The following is a 17581-nucleotide window of genomic DNA, read 5'->3' as shown; positions in this document are numbered from 1 at the left end:
TGATCTTCATGGTGAGTTCTTTGGCGGTTCGCGAAGCAACCAACGCTATGAAGTCTATTAACTCGCTATAAGACATCATGTTAAGCCCGGATGCTACCGTTTGAGCTATTTGGGAAAATGGAATTGGCGGTTGCAAATATCCGTCACCGAGAGCACGAAGAAGAGGTAAGGATCGCGAACGACGGCCTTTCATTGGTAGCCACTTGATTGAATATGCAAAGCAAAAGAATCCATCTATACTCGAGCCGCTTTTCTTGCTTTTAGGAAGCATTCATGAGGAGGAATCGATGTACACCGCAGAAGATAAACGGATGTGGGTGACAATATTCGTGTATACACCATCACCGCCATCCGAACAGGCAAAAAGACGAGTGTGGAATACAACCTTTTAGAGCAGGATGCTAGATGTTCATGTGGCTATTTCATCGTTTGGATTTCCATGTAGACATATCATTTCAGTTTACAAACACGAGGACCTTCGTGAAATACCCTGTGAGCTGCTTTTTAAGGAGATGGACACGAAGTTGCTAAATCTGTCATTCCAAATAACGATCCAAGTTTTTCTTCGCAGTCGCTTCCATTATTCGTCACAAAGAGCTTATAGGGAAATGCAAGAAGATATGTTTGTAGGCCTCAAACAAAGCACAAACGAGAAGCTTTTAAATCCATGTTATCATCTTTTTCTAGAGCTTTTGAAGGCAAATTCACAAGTTCCCTTTGAAATGCCTTATATTCCACCGTAAAGTGGTACAATGGATGGCATTCCGCCTTTCTAAAGGCACCGCCGAGGTAGAGATGCCTTTCACCCCACCTAAAACCGCCTCCATCGTCCATTTGTTAATGATCCACCACACGTAAAATCGAAGGGTAGGCCGATAAACGTAGTAGATTGAAAGGTCGAATGAGACAAGAAAAAGAAGTGTGGCCACTGGGGTATCGTCGGGCACACAAGGCCCACATGTCCACTTTTTGCATCCAAACGATGGGGGTAAGTTTCTTATACCGCTGCCATATTTCACTTGTCCGTTAACATTAAATAGTTACAAAAGTTTGTTGATTCCGATTTGTATTCGCTAATATCTTTCTTGTGGTGCACCGCTTTTACGTGTCCAAGTGCTAAAGCGTAACTATGTCGAAATGCGTCTTGGAGTTGCCGATGTGAGTGAGGATGATGACGGGTTAAATAGAGATAATCGGATGTAAGTGATATTTTTTTGGCGTTATCTTCTTTTTATAAACGCAAGAAAATGTTTCTTGTTTGTTATTTTCATGGGGTTCAAAGTAATGTTGCTTGTTTGGTGAAGTGGAAGTTGGTAATGAAGCGGAGGATCTCGAAAGACCAAGCAATGTAGCAAGTGTCGATCTACAGAGTACACAAAGTGTAGGTGTCCCGATTTGGAAGGTATGACACAATTTTTTAATCGACGTAATTTTTCTAGTAGGGGAGTAAACTAAACTTAGAGTGTACCATTAGAGTGACTATTTTTCTCCCCGAACTTATAGCGTTTCCCGTGGATGAGGTTGGGAGGAAGGTTTCGAGAAATTCAATGTTGGAAAGTTTTATAGTGACGACGGAGAGTCTTTTTCCAGATACGGATGGTTGACGTTAGGAAAGAGGAGTACAATGCTGCTAAGCTTTAGAGCAGTTGTTGCTAATCTTCTAACAAGATTTTTGTAAGCATTTTTGTAATATCGCACAATGGTGAAGATTTCAAGATTGGCTTCTAAATTATTTTGTAGCGGTATCTATGGTGTTATTTTCTTATTTTCTTTGGTTTAATCAATGAAATAGCACAATATTCTATACGCTATATTGACAAGCATTGTTTGTATATTCTGTTGTTTCTTATTGTTGGGATGTTGGGGTTGTCCCTCATCAGCAGACATATGTCAGTTAGTGTGACATTGATATGTTCATAAATGGATCTGTTCGTTCTTACAGCGCCGAACAGAGGAATATGCCATAAACAGTAACATAACATTCTGGTATGACATATATAGTGTCATATCTATCAGTGAGTATCTAAAATTATCTGACATAACTCCTAGGAGGTCGGAAGATCTAAAATTATTGTGAATATACCTGCTGGTTCCTCCTCGTATGATGAGGACTTGCCTGATTAGTACTAATTACAGTAATGAGATTAAGAAACCAATTCTTGATTGTAATGCGTGGGGAGAAAGGGACTATGAACATCTCATTATTCATAGCTACCGAACTATGAACAATTCTACTTTCCTAATGTTTTCAGATATCAGACGCATTACGAACAATCAATGTTCATAGTCATGAGCTATGAATATTCTTTGTTCATACCACAATTCGACTATGAACAATGATTGTTCATAGTTCGAAGCTATGAACACTCAATGCTATGAACAATGAGTGTTGAGCTAAGAATAATGAGTGTTCATACCACAATTGACTATGACAATGATTGTTCATAGTCATGAGCTATGAACATTCTTTGTTCATACCACAATTGGACTATGAACATACCGAAAGGTTGAGCTTTGCAGAGGAATATGTCATATGTTAATAACACATAACATTCTAGTATGACAACAAATATAGTGCTATATCTATCTGTGATTCTTATGATATACTACCGAACGAATATATTATAAAAACTCACATAATATTCGAGTATGACATATATAGTGTCATATCTATCAGCGATTATAGCGCTAATAATACTACCAAAAGTATAAAACTCTTATTAGCATATATTATAAATAGTGACATAAAAATTGAGTATGACATATATAGTGTCATATATATCATATAAAACTCTTAGTAGCATATATTATAATATCATATATTAGTAACATAATATTCGAGTATGACATATATAGTGTCATATCTATCTGTGATTAGACCCAACATATAAAACTCTTATTGACATATCAAATAAAAAGTGAAATAACATTCGAGTATGACATTTATGAGTATAGTCATATCAGTGATTGTAGCGCTTATGACATACTACCAAACGTAAAACTCTTATATTGAATTAAACAATTGGACCACGCATAAAGTATGATATACTTTCTGTTTATAGAACATGAGTTTGATATACCATAAAGTATGTTATACTACATCCTATATGACATTTTTTATAACATATATCCATGCTTTTACAATGCAATACCGGGTAGTAGGTCACGTACCCTATGTTACTCTTAACATGAGTAAAACTCGTCACACCCCCCGATTGTCTCTCTACACACGGCACGTTTATTCCAAAAAAAACTGGTGCTCTCTCCACACCCCATTTTTTTGTTAATATGACAATTATAACCTTAAATAACTCTCTCCACACCCCATTTTTATTAATATGACCATTATAACCTTAAAAAACTCTCTCCACACCCCATTGTAATTCAAACGAGCTCTTCACCGTGCACTTACTACTCCACCTAACACTCCTACCACTCATGCTCTCAAATTTCTCCCCCTCCCTCATGTTGTTCTCTTAGGTTAGTCTTGAATCACCCACAAAATTGTTGTTATTCCCACCAAATTTTCACTTTAAGAATGGACTCATGTCTTTGGAAGCAACGCTCAAGATAAATTCTCCGCCAAAATCAAAATGATAACTTTGATTAGTGTTAAAAAGTGACATGGAGTCAGCTTTAACACTACTTGCAATCAAATTATTATTCCGATGATGAACTTTACAACAATGTTGAAATTAGCTATCCCGATATGACCCGAATCATTTACAACAATTGAGGTAATAATGTAATTTGAAAGCTTGTATTTTTTGAAATCAAATAGTATATAATCAATGTTCATAGTCCAATTGTCGTATGAACAAAGAATATTCATAGCTCATGACTATGAGCATTGATTGTTCATAGGACGTACAATATGGACTATGAACACTCATTGTTCATTGCTCGTAGCTATGAACAATGAGTGTTCATGCTACCAAACTAATAACAATCACTGTTCATAGCTACTTTCCGGTATGTTTCTGTTTACACTCCCTATATCGGAATATGGATACAAGCCCGCAAGCCCTTGATAGAAATGATAGAAACGTAGGATGAGGGAACTCTTCATCCTGGGCTGGAGCTGGGCTTCGCTTCAGGAACCGCTAAAGCACTTCATTTGGTCATTTTGTTCCGTTTTCAGTGCCCAAAGTATGTCGTACATATGGGAGTCTATTTGAATTCTGGGAGAATGGTAAGTGGCCAAGGGAAATGAACAGGAGCAGTGGACTAGTTGCCCCCTCACTGGGAATTGGAAACGGTTTGAGTATCCCCAGGCAGGATAGCCAGGCACTCATCTCAAGTCATTTTGTTCCGTTTTCAATGCACCAACAGTGCGTTTCTTTATCTTATCCTGAACCAGAAAAGAGAAAATTCACTTCGTCTCTAAGCTTTGATCTTGATTTTCTAAGAATCATGGTGAGAATTTCGGAAATCAAGGATCTCCAATGCCCTTTCCCTCTGGGTGATGGTAATCAGATTGAAGAAAATACTAGATGGAAGCGGAGATACACAAAGAGAGAGGAAAAGATAAATAATGAAACAGCGATCAGGCGCGCTCTTCTGGAAACCAGGGTGAAAAGAGAGAATGCAACGGAAGATGACAAAATCTCGGTGGTGGACTATGGAAAGGATGAGCCCGAATTTTAAAAGCTTGGCTTTCACAGGGTAAAAGTAGGATCTTTTCAGGAAACAAAGGTAAAAATGGTTACTGTCATCAATCTTCTCACAAGTGATGAGGAGAGTAATAGTGAGACGGAGGATAATCCTGATACCCGGATGAATCAAGAGGGGGAGTTTGAGGAGGACGAACCATGGGAGGACTGCGAATCTGATACGTTCCAGTGCGTCGAGGATTTACCCCAAGCCAAGATTCTCGAAAAGCTAGGAGAAGGTAGCCGGAGAGTGAAAATTGGGGGGACTTTTACTATGGCTATTCCTCAACAGCCGCCTCTGTTTTAATGATGGCCTGGAATTGCCGTGGAATTTGCACCAACACGGCAGTTCGATCTCTAGAGGGCCACATCCGAGAACACGAGCCGGATGTTATATGTTTAGCGGAAACAAAGGTGGGTAGTAGAAGGATTGCAGCTGTAGGGAAGATGATTAAATATGGGAGAAGCTTTTGTGTGGATGCTGATGGTAGTAAAGGGGGCTTGGCAGTTTTGTGGAAGGAGGACTGCGATATTGAAATTTTGGGAGGCACAACGAACCAAATTACAGGGATACTAGGGAGGGAGCTGCTGGAGCCATTCTATGGGATGGAGATTGGAGGATAGTGGCGATAGCTTGCAAGGAGTTCAGTGCGGGATCTCCTGAAGAGGCTGAGTACATGGCTGCTGAGGTGGGGACGATGCTGGGAAAGAAAGAAGGGATCAAGTTTGTCAGACTACAAGGAGATTGCCATCAAGTGATCCTGAGATTACTAAACCCAGAGAAAGCCAACTGGAGGATGCAAGCGGTTGTCAAGGCCACCATCAGTGTTCTAGATAGTTGTTCTCCCTGTAACTTCTTTTGGATTCCTAGGAATCTTAATAGCCAAGCCCATGAACTAGCAAAATGGGCAGCAAGGCATTTGGCAATGGAATATGTTCACTGTTCTAAAAATCAGTCTAGGCGCTAGGTCTTCACTGTGTGTCAAGTCGATCCTTTGCATTTGCTACATGACTAATAGTCAAGTCGATCCTTTGCACGCTCTTTTGGTATTGGAAGAAATTCATTCTCATTCTTATCACCTAGAAGTAGCTTGTTATGGAATGTATCGATAAGAACACTGTCCATCTCATTTGTCCATTGCATTGCCATATCAAATTGTGTGTTTTCTTCCCATTTGGTGAAATAGTCATTGCCTCTTCACGGCAAGTCATTTGGCTATTGTGCATAGATCTTTTTGGGACTTTTAACTAATTTATACTTCTGATGGAGCAAGAAGTCCAGCTTGTTTAGAAAGGAAAGTCAGACTTGATCTTTGTTCCCTTGTACTTTTTGGCATGGTGTTACTTGGGATGTGCATACCATTTTGCGATAACAATGTATAGTAGAGTTTCTTATATATTGACCATCATACTCCATTTCTATTTTAAATGTTTAAAGAAGATACACCAATGAGTTTTTTATTCTCTTTTGCATTGTTCCCCAACAATGTTTCAAATATGGTACTCAGTGATACACTAGCAGTGTAGTGTCGCGACCGCACACATGCCTCGGTACTTTATGCAAAAACATTCTTCCCCTGAAGGGAGGTGAATTTCATAGCAATAAGGCAAAAACTATCACAATAATGGAATACAATCTAAAAAGTGAAAAAAAATATGTAAAAGCGAGACTGCAAAACGCTATACATTGTCCACCCGAGCAACCACTGCATGAGTTTCCGAAAATTATACAGTGTCGTGCACAGCTTATACATTGTCGTATACAAACTTTCTCTGTTATATAGTGTTGTGCACAGCTTATACAGTGAGGTTGAACAATCAATGTTCATACCCCAAATAGGTATGAACAATGATTGTTCATATGAACAATGAGGTATGAACGATTAGTGTTTGTAGTTCATAGTACGTACAATATGGACTATGAACACTCATTGTTCATAGCTCATAACTATGAAATTAATTTAATAAGTAATAATTTAACAGAACCATAACACAATGCAGTGCTTCCTGCTCTTGATACATAAGTACCCCCGTCTATTAAAACGTACTGGCTAACAGGAAATAAATAATGGCTAAATAATTACATATATAAACGACTAGTTAAATTGGATTTCGGCAAAGTCTGACAGGAATGGGAAAATGGACTGAATGCCACTTGATGGGATTATTTGGTCTGATAGGACCTTATTCTCCATGAAACTGTACCATATGATCTTGTTGTTCCAACTGAAAACTCCAATGTCTGATGGCGGAAACTATCATACAATATAAACCTCCTGGGTTCACTCCATCGGTCGTTCTCGTCTTCACCGCAAAACCCACAGTTCAAATATTTTTCCGAGAAGGTGTTGCCCACTGGCCAAAAGGAAAACATAACAGCTACGGAGCCATCATAGAGAAACAGCTTGTAAGTTTCAAATGGACGTTCAGTCTCCGTAGTGCCTAATCCTTGTCCATTGCTCCCCGGCGAATGTTAAAACCAATATTCCTGCATGCCAAAGAGACCAATGCAGAATTCCATTTGCAACAACTCCGGCCTTCGGGTTAATGTGTTCAGGATTATTAACAGACAACTCCAGATTGTCCAACCTTTTCCATTTGTCAACTTGGGAATCAAATAATTCAACATGATGATAGATACATAATTTCCTGTTGTTCTCTCGGGAAGGCCGGACAGAATCGTACCTCGGTATTGAAATACTAACAATTTTGAATCGCAAAGGTTCCACATAATTCACCACCATGCCCACACTTTCAGTGTAGAATTTGTTCCTACGATTATTTAGGCGATGAACGTTTCTAGTCATTGGTTTGCATATGTAAAACTGTTGGTATCTTTCATAAGGTGTGTTCAAGAGAACAATACCTTCCATTGACGAGGCAATGACCGATGTACCATATGGTCTGGAGTCCAAACTTGGAAATGGAATTGGTGGGTTGTTTGCAATGCTTGAAGCAAAAGATATCGGCGTTTCCCTTTTGTCTGCCGTATTTATGACGTAACCAAGAAAAGATCCCGTCATCAACGCGTGCTCCTTGGTTCACAAATTGGCTTGGAAGTTGAACTTGTAAAGACTGCCCATTTTCGGGATACTAAATTGGCTTTTTTTAGAAAAGGAAGTGGAGCACGTTTGACAATTTCTTCACAAATTTCTGCAGGCATGTCCTTGTTGGTGTTGTTGGTTTGGATGCTGTTGTTGTTGTTCTTTCAATGTGAAGTAGATCTCTCCACTGTTGTTCTTTCGAGTGGGTCTAATTTCAAGTGTGGAGTTTTTACTGACGGACCCCAATTTGTGTTGGGCAGACTCCCACAAAAAAAACTATTATTACAAGTGTGCCATTGGTCCCAAAAAATCTTTAAAAAAACAATTATTACAAGTATGCCATTGGTCCCCAAAAAATTGAATTCGAAACCCCAAACTTAAACGACCCGGTTAGGTCGTTTGGACTAAGTCCCAAACGACTTGGCCACACCGTTTCGAACTTAGTCCAAACGACCCGGCCACACCGGTCAAGAGCCCAAAAATAGAACTTTATATTTTTCAAAGTTCAAATCCCAAACGACATGCCCACACCGTCTGGACTAAATCTCAAACGATGTGGCCAGGTCGTTTGGACTAAGTCTCAAACGACTTGGCCACACCGTTTGGGACTTAGTCCAAAACGACCGCCACACCGGGTCAAGAGCCCAAAAAACATAACTTTATATTTTTCAAAGTTCAAATCCCAAACGACATGCCCACACCGTCTGGACTAAATCTCAAACGATGTGGCCAGGTCGTTGGACTAAGTCCCAAACGACTTGTCCACACCGTTTGGGATTTAGATGTGGCCATGTCGTTTGGGATTTAGACTTAGTCCAAACGGTGTGGCCATATCGTTGGGGATTTTTCTAAGTCCAAACGGTGTGGCCATTTTTTTCAAAGTCCAAATCCCAAACGACATGGCCACACCGTCTGGACTGAGTCCAAAACAAAGTGGCCATGTCGTTTGGGATTTGGACTTTGAAAAAAATATAAAGTTCTGTTTTTTGGGCTCATTACCGGTGTGGCCGGGTCGTTTGGACTAAGACCCAAATGGTGTGGCCAAGTCGTTTGGGACTTAGTCCAAACGACCTAGACGGGTCGTTTAAGTTTGGGGTTTCGAATTCAATTTTTTGGGGACCAATGGCATACTTGTAATAATTGTTTTTAAAGATTTTTTGGGACCAATGGCACACTTGTAATAATAGTTTTTTTTGTGGGAGTTTGCCCAACACAAATTGGGGTCCGTCAGTAACAAATACCTTTAATATTCGGACCTTTAATATTCGAGCGGTACTTCAGTACTTCTTTGGTGAAATACAGTGTGAGTGGCCCAGATGTGAGGGCGCACGATACATCTCGCGAACAGTAGATTTAGCCGCTCTTAATATTTAGATGGCTAAATATACTGTGCGCGAGATGTAGGGTACGCCCTCACATCTCGGCCACTCATCACAAGGGGGGTGTGTGTGTATTGCATCACGAAGTAGTGATCCACGGCCCTCACTTCCTGCGCACGATACATCTCGCACACCGAAGTAACTCAACCGATGGTCCAAACGACCTGTCCGGGTCGTTTGGACTAAGCCCCAAACGACTTGGCCACACCGTTTGGGACTTAGTCCAAACGACCTAGCCGAGGTGTGACGCACTCTCCACTTCCAAAAACCCATAAACAGTTTACATATGCGGATAATTAAAAACCAATAAAATTTTCAATTAAACAAAAGTCCTCTTCATTACAAAAATTCACAAATAAGATTAGGTTACAAATCTCTTTTCAATAACTCTTTATTTAAAATTACAAATGAAAATACAAATAACATTGTCTCAACTGAAAATCTATATCACCTCAAGGGAAAACAAAACCTATCTTGAAATGACACGCTTAACGCAAAACCACAAGCAAAGAACCAACCTTCTTCAACACTAAACTGTCAAGACTTATCAACTATGTTCATTTAATGAACACATCCGATAAGCAAACATGCAAATCGGGTCAAGATTATAAAAATCTGGTGTGAGTAGTTCTAAAATACAAATTAGACTTATACATATATATACACAATAAATAAGGCAGGTAGTTCCTCCACCGAGGCGCCTTAACCTCCAACGAATAATACAACATCCTTAAGTACCATAATTAAGGTAGGTAGTTCCTCCACTGAGGTGCCTTAGCTTCCCACTAACCACACAACAAACCATACGCATAATAAAAGGCATTTAGTTCCTCCACCGAGGCGTCTTAGGTTCTAACTAAACTAATAACCAGCCAAACATATTCTATACTTATCTCATTCCATGCTCAATTACAGAGTGGGTCATCTCTGCACAAGTAATTAGTTTGACCCACCCTTCTGCAAAACCATATATAATCATCTATCTAAAGATATATCATTAACCAACATATTACCATGATTATATTAATTAAGACTTTCTTTGCGTGTCCCTAAAATCACATCGTATCTATGTCTTACCTAGTTTCCCTGGCTACCACAATCGCTTCCCAACGCCGAACATGTACATCCACATGCCTCCCTTTACATAATGAACCACTCCGTGCGTAACTACCCTGAGCGGGATGCTGCACACCAGGTAACCCTCACACGAAAGCCATTATGTAAGTACTGCCACTATTCGGCATAAACTATCGCGCGTCTCGTTCTAATTTTGCGAACGGAATAATCAAGCCACTATTCGGCTACGCCAGAAGGGCCATTCAGATTCACTGAAACGCCTGAAGGGCCAATCATATCACATACGCCCATCACTAGGGCCAAATCACATGAGTTGTGGTAGTTAGGTTTTAGGATTTTCGTTACGTAATTTATTAAAGTGTCATACATTCATGACTCATAATAATTTCACTATATCACGTGCATGCCAATTAATTATGGCTAAATCTACTGTGCGCGAGATGTAGGGTACGCCCTCACATCTCGGCCACTCATCACAAGGGGGGTGCGTGTGTATTGCATCACAAAGTAGTGATCCACGGCCCTCAATTCTATGGTGCGCAGGGGAGCGTTTATATAAATTTCTCGAAGATATTGCATTTAATCGATATCTTATCATATGATATCCTTTACCAGAACAACAATTTCAACATACCCCATAACGTCACAATAGCTCCAAACATACCGCATAACATTTTTATAGCGTTTTAGGAATATTATATCTCCTAAAATTTCACTCTTGTCACAGGTCAAAAATACAAACTATCAACGTCACATCTGTCTTAGATAATGACAACCAAGTTTATACAAGCTTCCACAACATTCTATCACTAGGGTATGCCCGTGCCTACGGCCCACAAGACCTCGACGTGCCTACGACGCTATCCCAAAAAATAAACAATCAATGTTCATATATGTTTTGGTTATGAACATTTATTGTTCATATATGTTTTGGGTATGAACAATCAATGTTCATGTCTGTTTTGGGTATGAACATTTATTGTTTATATATATTTTGGGTATGAACAATCAATGTTCATATTTGTTTTGGATTCATGTTTTTTTTTGGGTATGAACAATCCTAAAGAAGGTATGAACAATCAATGTTCATATCTGTTTTGGGTGTGAACATTTATTGTTCATATCTGTTTTGTTCATAGCTAATGTTCATAATTTGGGGTATGAACAGTTATTGTTCATATCTGTCTTGGGTTCATGTTTTCATAGCCACAATCAATGTTCATAGCTGATGTTCAGCATGGATAGGTATGAACAATCAATGTTCATACCTATTGTAGGTATGAATGAAAATAGAACATGGCAAGTCTCACAATTCAAACCAAAAACCAACTTCATTCTAGGCCACCTCTTTCTTTTCTAGTGTGAACCTTTCTTTTTCTCCTCCTATCTTTTGCGTCCCCAATATAAGACTATTTTCTCTTTTCATATGATTTTGGACGCTCTTCACGTGATACCGACAATAAAGTTCGCGCTCTTTCTCAGCCACGCTCTTTTCTAGCTCCATGAAATGGGATTTTTCAAGTCTTGTTGAGGTAGACTTCGAGTTCGATTTCAGCCCGAGCATCGCTCAACCGACCGCTAACCGTCTCGTACTTGGAACGAAGACCTGATCGAGTTTCAAACCCTTGAGTTCAAGTTTTAGCTGATTGTTAAGGTGGAAATTAACAAGCTAGCTCCAAGTTTAATACCAACTCGAGTCCAATGAGTATGTGGACGGGCATATTCGCAAGGAGCGAGCCCAATAGAAGAAGAAATCGATCTCTTACGGATCTGTTTCGAATATTTTAGAATCATAGCAGTTAATATATCAAATGACCGGACCAATGAAACTAAGAGTCGGGTCCTAGGATGTCATTTGAGGACACCGCCAAAAGCAATAATACCGCCAAGACTCGAACACCACGGCCGGTGAGGCTTATGCTTCTCTTGAAGAATGATTGGGCGTGTTCTCGTTGTCTTATTTATCTTTAAAACTTGCTACTTGAGATTGCTTTCTTGTTTTGTCTTCGATCTCTTGTGGATTTATTGGTACTCCAACCATTTCTCCCCTTTTGATCTATTTGTCATTCGGTTTGGACTTCGGTTCTATTTACCCCGTTGCCCCATAGTTTTGTTGTGGTTACAATGTAAAAGGAAGCCACTGCAAACTATCAAAACCAGAAATATAATAACTGAAGAATTATTAAACCGTCCAAAGTCCATGATCCTAACACACCCCTCGTAGAAATTTTGAACTGCAACTTATGTTCAATTGCCCGCCTTCATTTCGGGAATGTCCACTAACACCACGAGTAATGAACTAATGTTGTTCTTCCACTCAAACAATCGAGAGGTATTAGCCACGACTTACACTAAAACAATCGGAAGAGGTATTGAACATTTGGCATATAACGTGCTTGTAAGTTTATACTACTACTTGATTGCTAAGGAGTGATTCTATTTGAACTTGCAACTTTAAACATGCTAATTCTAAATCTCACTAACTACGTCCAATCTCAATCGACTAAGTCCAACCCCATTTCAAGAGTTTAAACCAGTCTAAACTACTCTCAAGTCCAACCCCATTTCAAGGGATGTTGCATTGTTCTCTGATACTTTCGTCACCATAATCATCGAGTGTGGGACCAAAAATTACATAGTGTAGACTATTGAATGCTTCAATCTCTGTCCCTTTTCTTTAACTTTTTGCAAGTTAACACTACATAATCATATCCTTGAAATCGTCACAAAGAATATTAAGTGAACAATGTTTTTGTAAAAAAATTTCATCTTCTTTCGTTATTGAGATCTGAGTGTACTTGAGGAAAGAAGGATACCAAGAGACGTTAAAAGCAGTATGTTGTTGTTAGAAATATTTCATTTCATAGCGCTAAGCCAAGTAAAGCGAACATTATAAGCGAACCTTAACTTTAATTGCTATCTTTTTCTTATGGCTAGGGTATGCCCGTGCCTACGGCCCACGAGACCTCGAGCCTGCGGTGCTACCCCGAAAAATGAACAATCAATGTTCATATATGTTTTGGGTATGAACAATCAATGTTCATGTCTGTTTTGGGTATGAACATTTATTGTTCATATATGTTTTGGGTATGAACAATCAATGTTCATATTTGTTTTGGGTATGAACATTTATTGTTCATACATGTTTTGGGTATCAACAATCAATGTTCATATTTGTGCACAATATTAAGGCCAATACAGTGTTTTAATTAGTTGATTGAATGTAGTTACATCCTCTAAATTCTAAAATATATTATTGTTTTAATTGGGTATGAACAATCAATGTTCATATTTGTCTTGGGTATGAACATTTATTGTTCATATATGTTTTGGGTATAAACAATCAATGTTCATGTCTGTTTTGGGTATGAACATTTATTGTTCATATATGTTTTGGGTATGAACAATCAATGTTCATATCTGTTTTGGGTGTGAACATTTATTGTTCATATCTGTTTTGTTCATACCTATTGTTCATAGCTAATATTCATAATTTGGGGTATGAACAGTTATTGTTCATATCTATTTTGGGTTCATGTTTTTATAGCCACAATCAATGTTCATAGCTGCCCGTACCTACGGCCCACGAGACCTCGACGCGCCTGCGGCGCTATCCCGACAACTTGTCGCACTTTCGGTGCAAGGCTTACGTGTGCTTTCGGCGCGAAACAACTCGACGCGCCTTCGGCGCAAGGTCAGCCGCGCCTTCGGCGCAAAACTATATACTTATGCCCATGCCTCTCGACACAGATAAACGCCTCGACGCGCCTTTGGCAATAATTTTAACCACCTGAGAAAAAAGGATTGTGTGGGCAATGTGGACAGAACCTCCCCACTATTTATGACTTTACACAATTTTGGATCCTGTCATAAGGCTACAAAGGCAGTTTACATGCATTAAATTTGGTAGTCACTTGGGCAGAACCTCCCTACTATAGCATTCATCTAAATGGACTTAAAAATAGAACACCACCAATTCAACCAAATGGATTAAGAACAATATGAGAAACAGATAAATTAAAAGATTTCCACCAAAGTGGGGTTTCAATGAGGACATGCATCAAAACAATTCCAAAAACGTGGGGTAACATTGTAAGACCACCCACAAAAGTATGTCAAGTACAAAAAATAAAATAGCAAGAGTACAGAGAACATCATAAGTCCTCCACAAACCCCATAAGAAGATCTTAATCTCAGTTCCCAATGTCAGCGTCCTCCTTGTAAATCGCAGGCCTTGAGGAAACTTTATTGAAGAAGAATGTAATTGTCTGTTTTAACGTTGTTAAATAGAGTGAAAGTACTGAATATATACTTAAAAAGAAGATGAAAAAAGAACGAAGTGAAACAATGGCCTATCTTATTCACCTTTCCTCATTGAAATCTAATTCTTGTGGGTCCAAATGTGTAGTAACGCTTTCTGATAGAGACGAATGGAAAACACAAATATGTGAAAAAAGCCTCTAAAAATATTCCTTGATTCTCTACGATAGAGGAATTACAAATTATAGAGTAAACAATTACAATAGAAAAGCAATCATATGTACATGAAATGAGAACCTAAACACAGTCCAAAGTCATTGATTCTTACGATAGAGGATGAGGGACGACTAAACGTCAAAAGGTTCAAAGACACATCTTGACGCCTATCCAGCCGTCATTGATTCTTACGATAGAGGATGAGGGACTAAACGTCAGAATGCATTTAAACATTTCATTGAACTTAGTATGGCCTAAGTCATGCTCACTATGTATGATGGTTCTCATTCTCACTCCCCAATTACCACCCAAGTCCCTGGGATGCTCTAAAGACTCCTCATAAGCAATCATGCTAACTACTGTTCATGAACAGCTGAAACAATATAACTTAGGTGTGATGCCTTTGTCATACTGAGCTTAGCAATTTAGCACAAAGCAATTGTGGATGTTAACGCAGTGAATTCTTGAATCATACACGTGACGAAGGACCAAGGCGTATTTCAGTAATGTGAAAAATGACAAACCTTATGGTTGGCGTCGAATGTGTAGACTCCACGTAAGCAACCCCAGTGGAAATTAAAAATTCAAGCTTGTGGGGGTAAAGGAACACTAAAATGATAAAATAGTTTTCATAGACAAAAATTCAAATCAGTCACAGAATCCGAAATCAGATATTTCATCAAAAGAAAACCAGTAAAAATGACTACCCCTTACTGGGGTTTTTATTTAAAAATCGAAAGCTTGGGGAACATCAAAAGCTTCTTACCTGATGAGCAGGAATAGAGAGAGAGAAAATGAAGAGCGAGAGCAACTAAAAGCTATTAAGAGAAAGATAAGAGAGACGATCGGGAGAGGTGGAACAAAATACCTGAGATAAATCCAATGAGGGCGGATGTTGATGTGTAAAGCAGCACACGGTCCGGTATGAGTTAGATTGTCCACGTCACAAGCCGAGAAAACAGGGTTAGAGCAGTAGGATAGGGGCTTTCACACTAAGTATATAACTCAACTCTAAGTATTATACCTGAGCAAGAAAGACTGTTAGACCTTCCTTTAGGCTGAGCTGGAACCAATCGCGACTAGTTACTCTGAAATAAGTTGTAAGTTAACTCTTAATCATACATCCAAGTATCCAACATAGCATATACAGAAGAAGAATAAGAATAATATAAGAATTATAAGAATAAAAATAATAAGAATGAGAAAAAAAATAATATGACAATATAATAATAAAGACTAAAACTTGGCGTATAATGAGAATGAAATCTCTCTTAATGCCTTGAAACCTAGTAGTGGAGGGCAGGGAGGGGGGTGTTCACTTTGGCCTAAACAAAATATTGATATTATTAGTACAACTTAACCGTAATATGCAGATGAATACTATTCGTAAAATGCGTACATAGGAAATTTTTAATTGCAAATATAAAATAGGGGCAGTAAAGATAACATGTATTAATGCTTAATAAGAATAATTTCAAGTATGCTGTGTGAAATGAAGGAAATGTGCCAACCTGTTGCCAGTCCAATTGTGGAAATACTACAAAATATCAAAATATATGAAAGTCTGAATGTAATTTCATGACAACTGACTTAGGAATCTTACCATCATATTATGAAACATAAAAATCCTACCTCATGACCAATTACTTCGAGAATGTCAGTATAATCTGCATCAGATGCAGTTTCTGGCGATGCCAAGACATATTTCGAATGGAATATTTAGTGACCAAGTAGAAGATTGAGACAGGTAAGATAAATGGCAAACACTTTTTTTATTGAAGAACTAACGCACATTCAGACTCTTGTTTTCCATGGCTCCCCTGGCAAGGAAAAAAAATATATCATTCGTAGTGGAAGCAAAAATCATGTTAACGGCCATTATGATCGTGCCAAGGGAATTTCAGCCAGAAAACAAATGCATTATACAATCTGTATGCTGGAACAACAACACCATTCACAAGAAAACAACAACTTACATGTCATAATCTGGAACAGCAACAATATTAAAGATATCCAGGTCATACTCAAGACCAAACACCTGTTCCAATGGTGAAATGTAGCACAACAAGCTTTAAAAATGTTTTCGAAAAGTATTTATGAGAAAATAGATAAAAAATCTTGACATCTTCATCCCATCTCATCGCCGCTTTGAGTGAATACATGGCATGACCTTTGTTGGCAGATCTTGTGCGGTGTCCAGATCCTCGGGAAACCTTCCGCACTGAGTGAGTGACAAATGTTTCATCCGTGCTTTCCAGCTTTCCAAAGCAACTAATGCAAACGCGTACAAGTAGCAAGGTTTCTTGAATGGGTCCTCCCAGAAACATAATGTCTACCACCTTTCAATAGAATGAGACAACAATTAAAGTGAAAAAACTAACATGAAGATGATTTAGTTCAAGTTCCAAATCAGATTCGAATAAGTTAAAAATACCTCAAGTTCTCCTTCCCATCTGATAACAGAACTGTATACAGATTTTTATCAGCTTCAATTCGACAACTATATGCTGCCATGATATCAGGGCGATCCTAACAAGACAAATTGCATACCTTGATATATTTGGAATAGATCAACAATGCTAGTCGGAACCAATGATAGAAGAAACCTGATAAAACGTGATTTTCTGGAAACTCTCTACTTCATATTCCGAATAAAAGTTCCCAGAGGACGAGCCCCTGTGACAAAACAAAACATGCACACTCATAGTGAAACAGGTACACTGTATGAGCATATCAAAATTAGAAATTCTTGCTTTACCTCGAAAGATGTGTTTTCAAAGAACAATTTCCAAAGTGAATTTTCCACCTGGTGGTGCTAGCAGCGTCAAATGATGTAGATCCAAGTGAATACAATTTTTCTGCAAAAATAGACTAAACATATTCAACTAAAAATCTTTGCCTAATCTATTATAAAGCTTATTTGAAATACACTGTGCTACTATAACATCCTCTG

The 17581-nt window shown here is 38.6% G+C and overlaps 2 long non-coding RNA genes across 2 annotated transcripts; both read right to left on the bottom strand.

Annotated features, from left to right (window-relative positions):
* Nucleotides 1–14165: 14165 nt before the first annotated feature.
* LOC147480040 (uncharacterized) lies at nucleotides 14166–14628 on the bottom strand. Its single transcript, XR_015204022.1, has 2 exons — nucleotides 14518–14628; nucleotides 14166–14420 (listed from the first exon to the last, which is right to left on the bottom strand). It is a non-coding gene; the product is annotated as an uncharacterized LOC147480040 (long non-coding RNA).
* Nucleotides 14629–15361: 733 nt separating this feature from the next.
* On the bottom strand, nucleotides 15362–16805 carry LOC147480039 (uncharacterized). Its single transcript, XR_015206836.1, has 3 exons — nucleotides 16752–16805; nucleotides 16605–16666; nucleotides 15362–16448 (listed from the first exon to the last, which is right to left on the bottom strand). It is a non-coding gene; the product is annotated as an uncharacterized LOC147480039 (long non-coding RNA).
* Nucleotides 16806–17581: the final 776 nt, after the last annotated feature.

This window comes from Coptis chinensis, chromosome 8 (assembly GCF_015680905.1).
Source record: "Coptis chinensis isolate HL-2020 chromosome 8, ASM1568090v1, whole genome shotgun sequence".
NCBI classification, from domain to species: domain Eukaryota; kingdom Viridiplantae; phylum Streptophyta; class Magnoliopsida; order Ranunculales; family Ranunculaceae; genus Coptis; species Coptis chinensis.
Note: the sequence above shows the minus strand (reverse complement) of the source record. Positions and strands in the feature narration are given on the sequence as shown.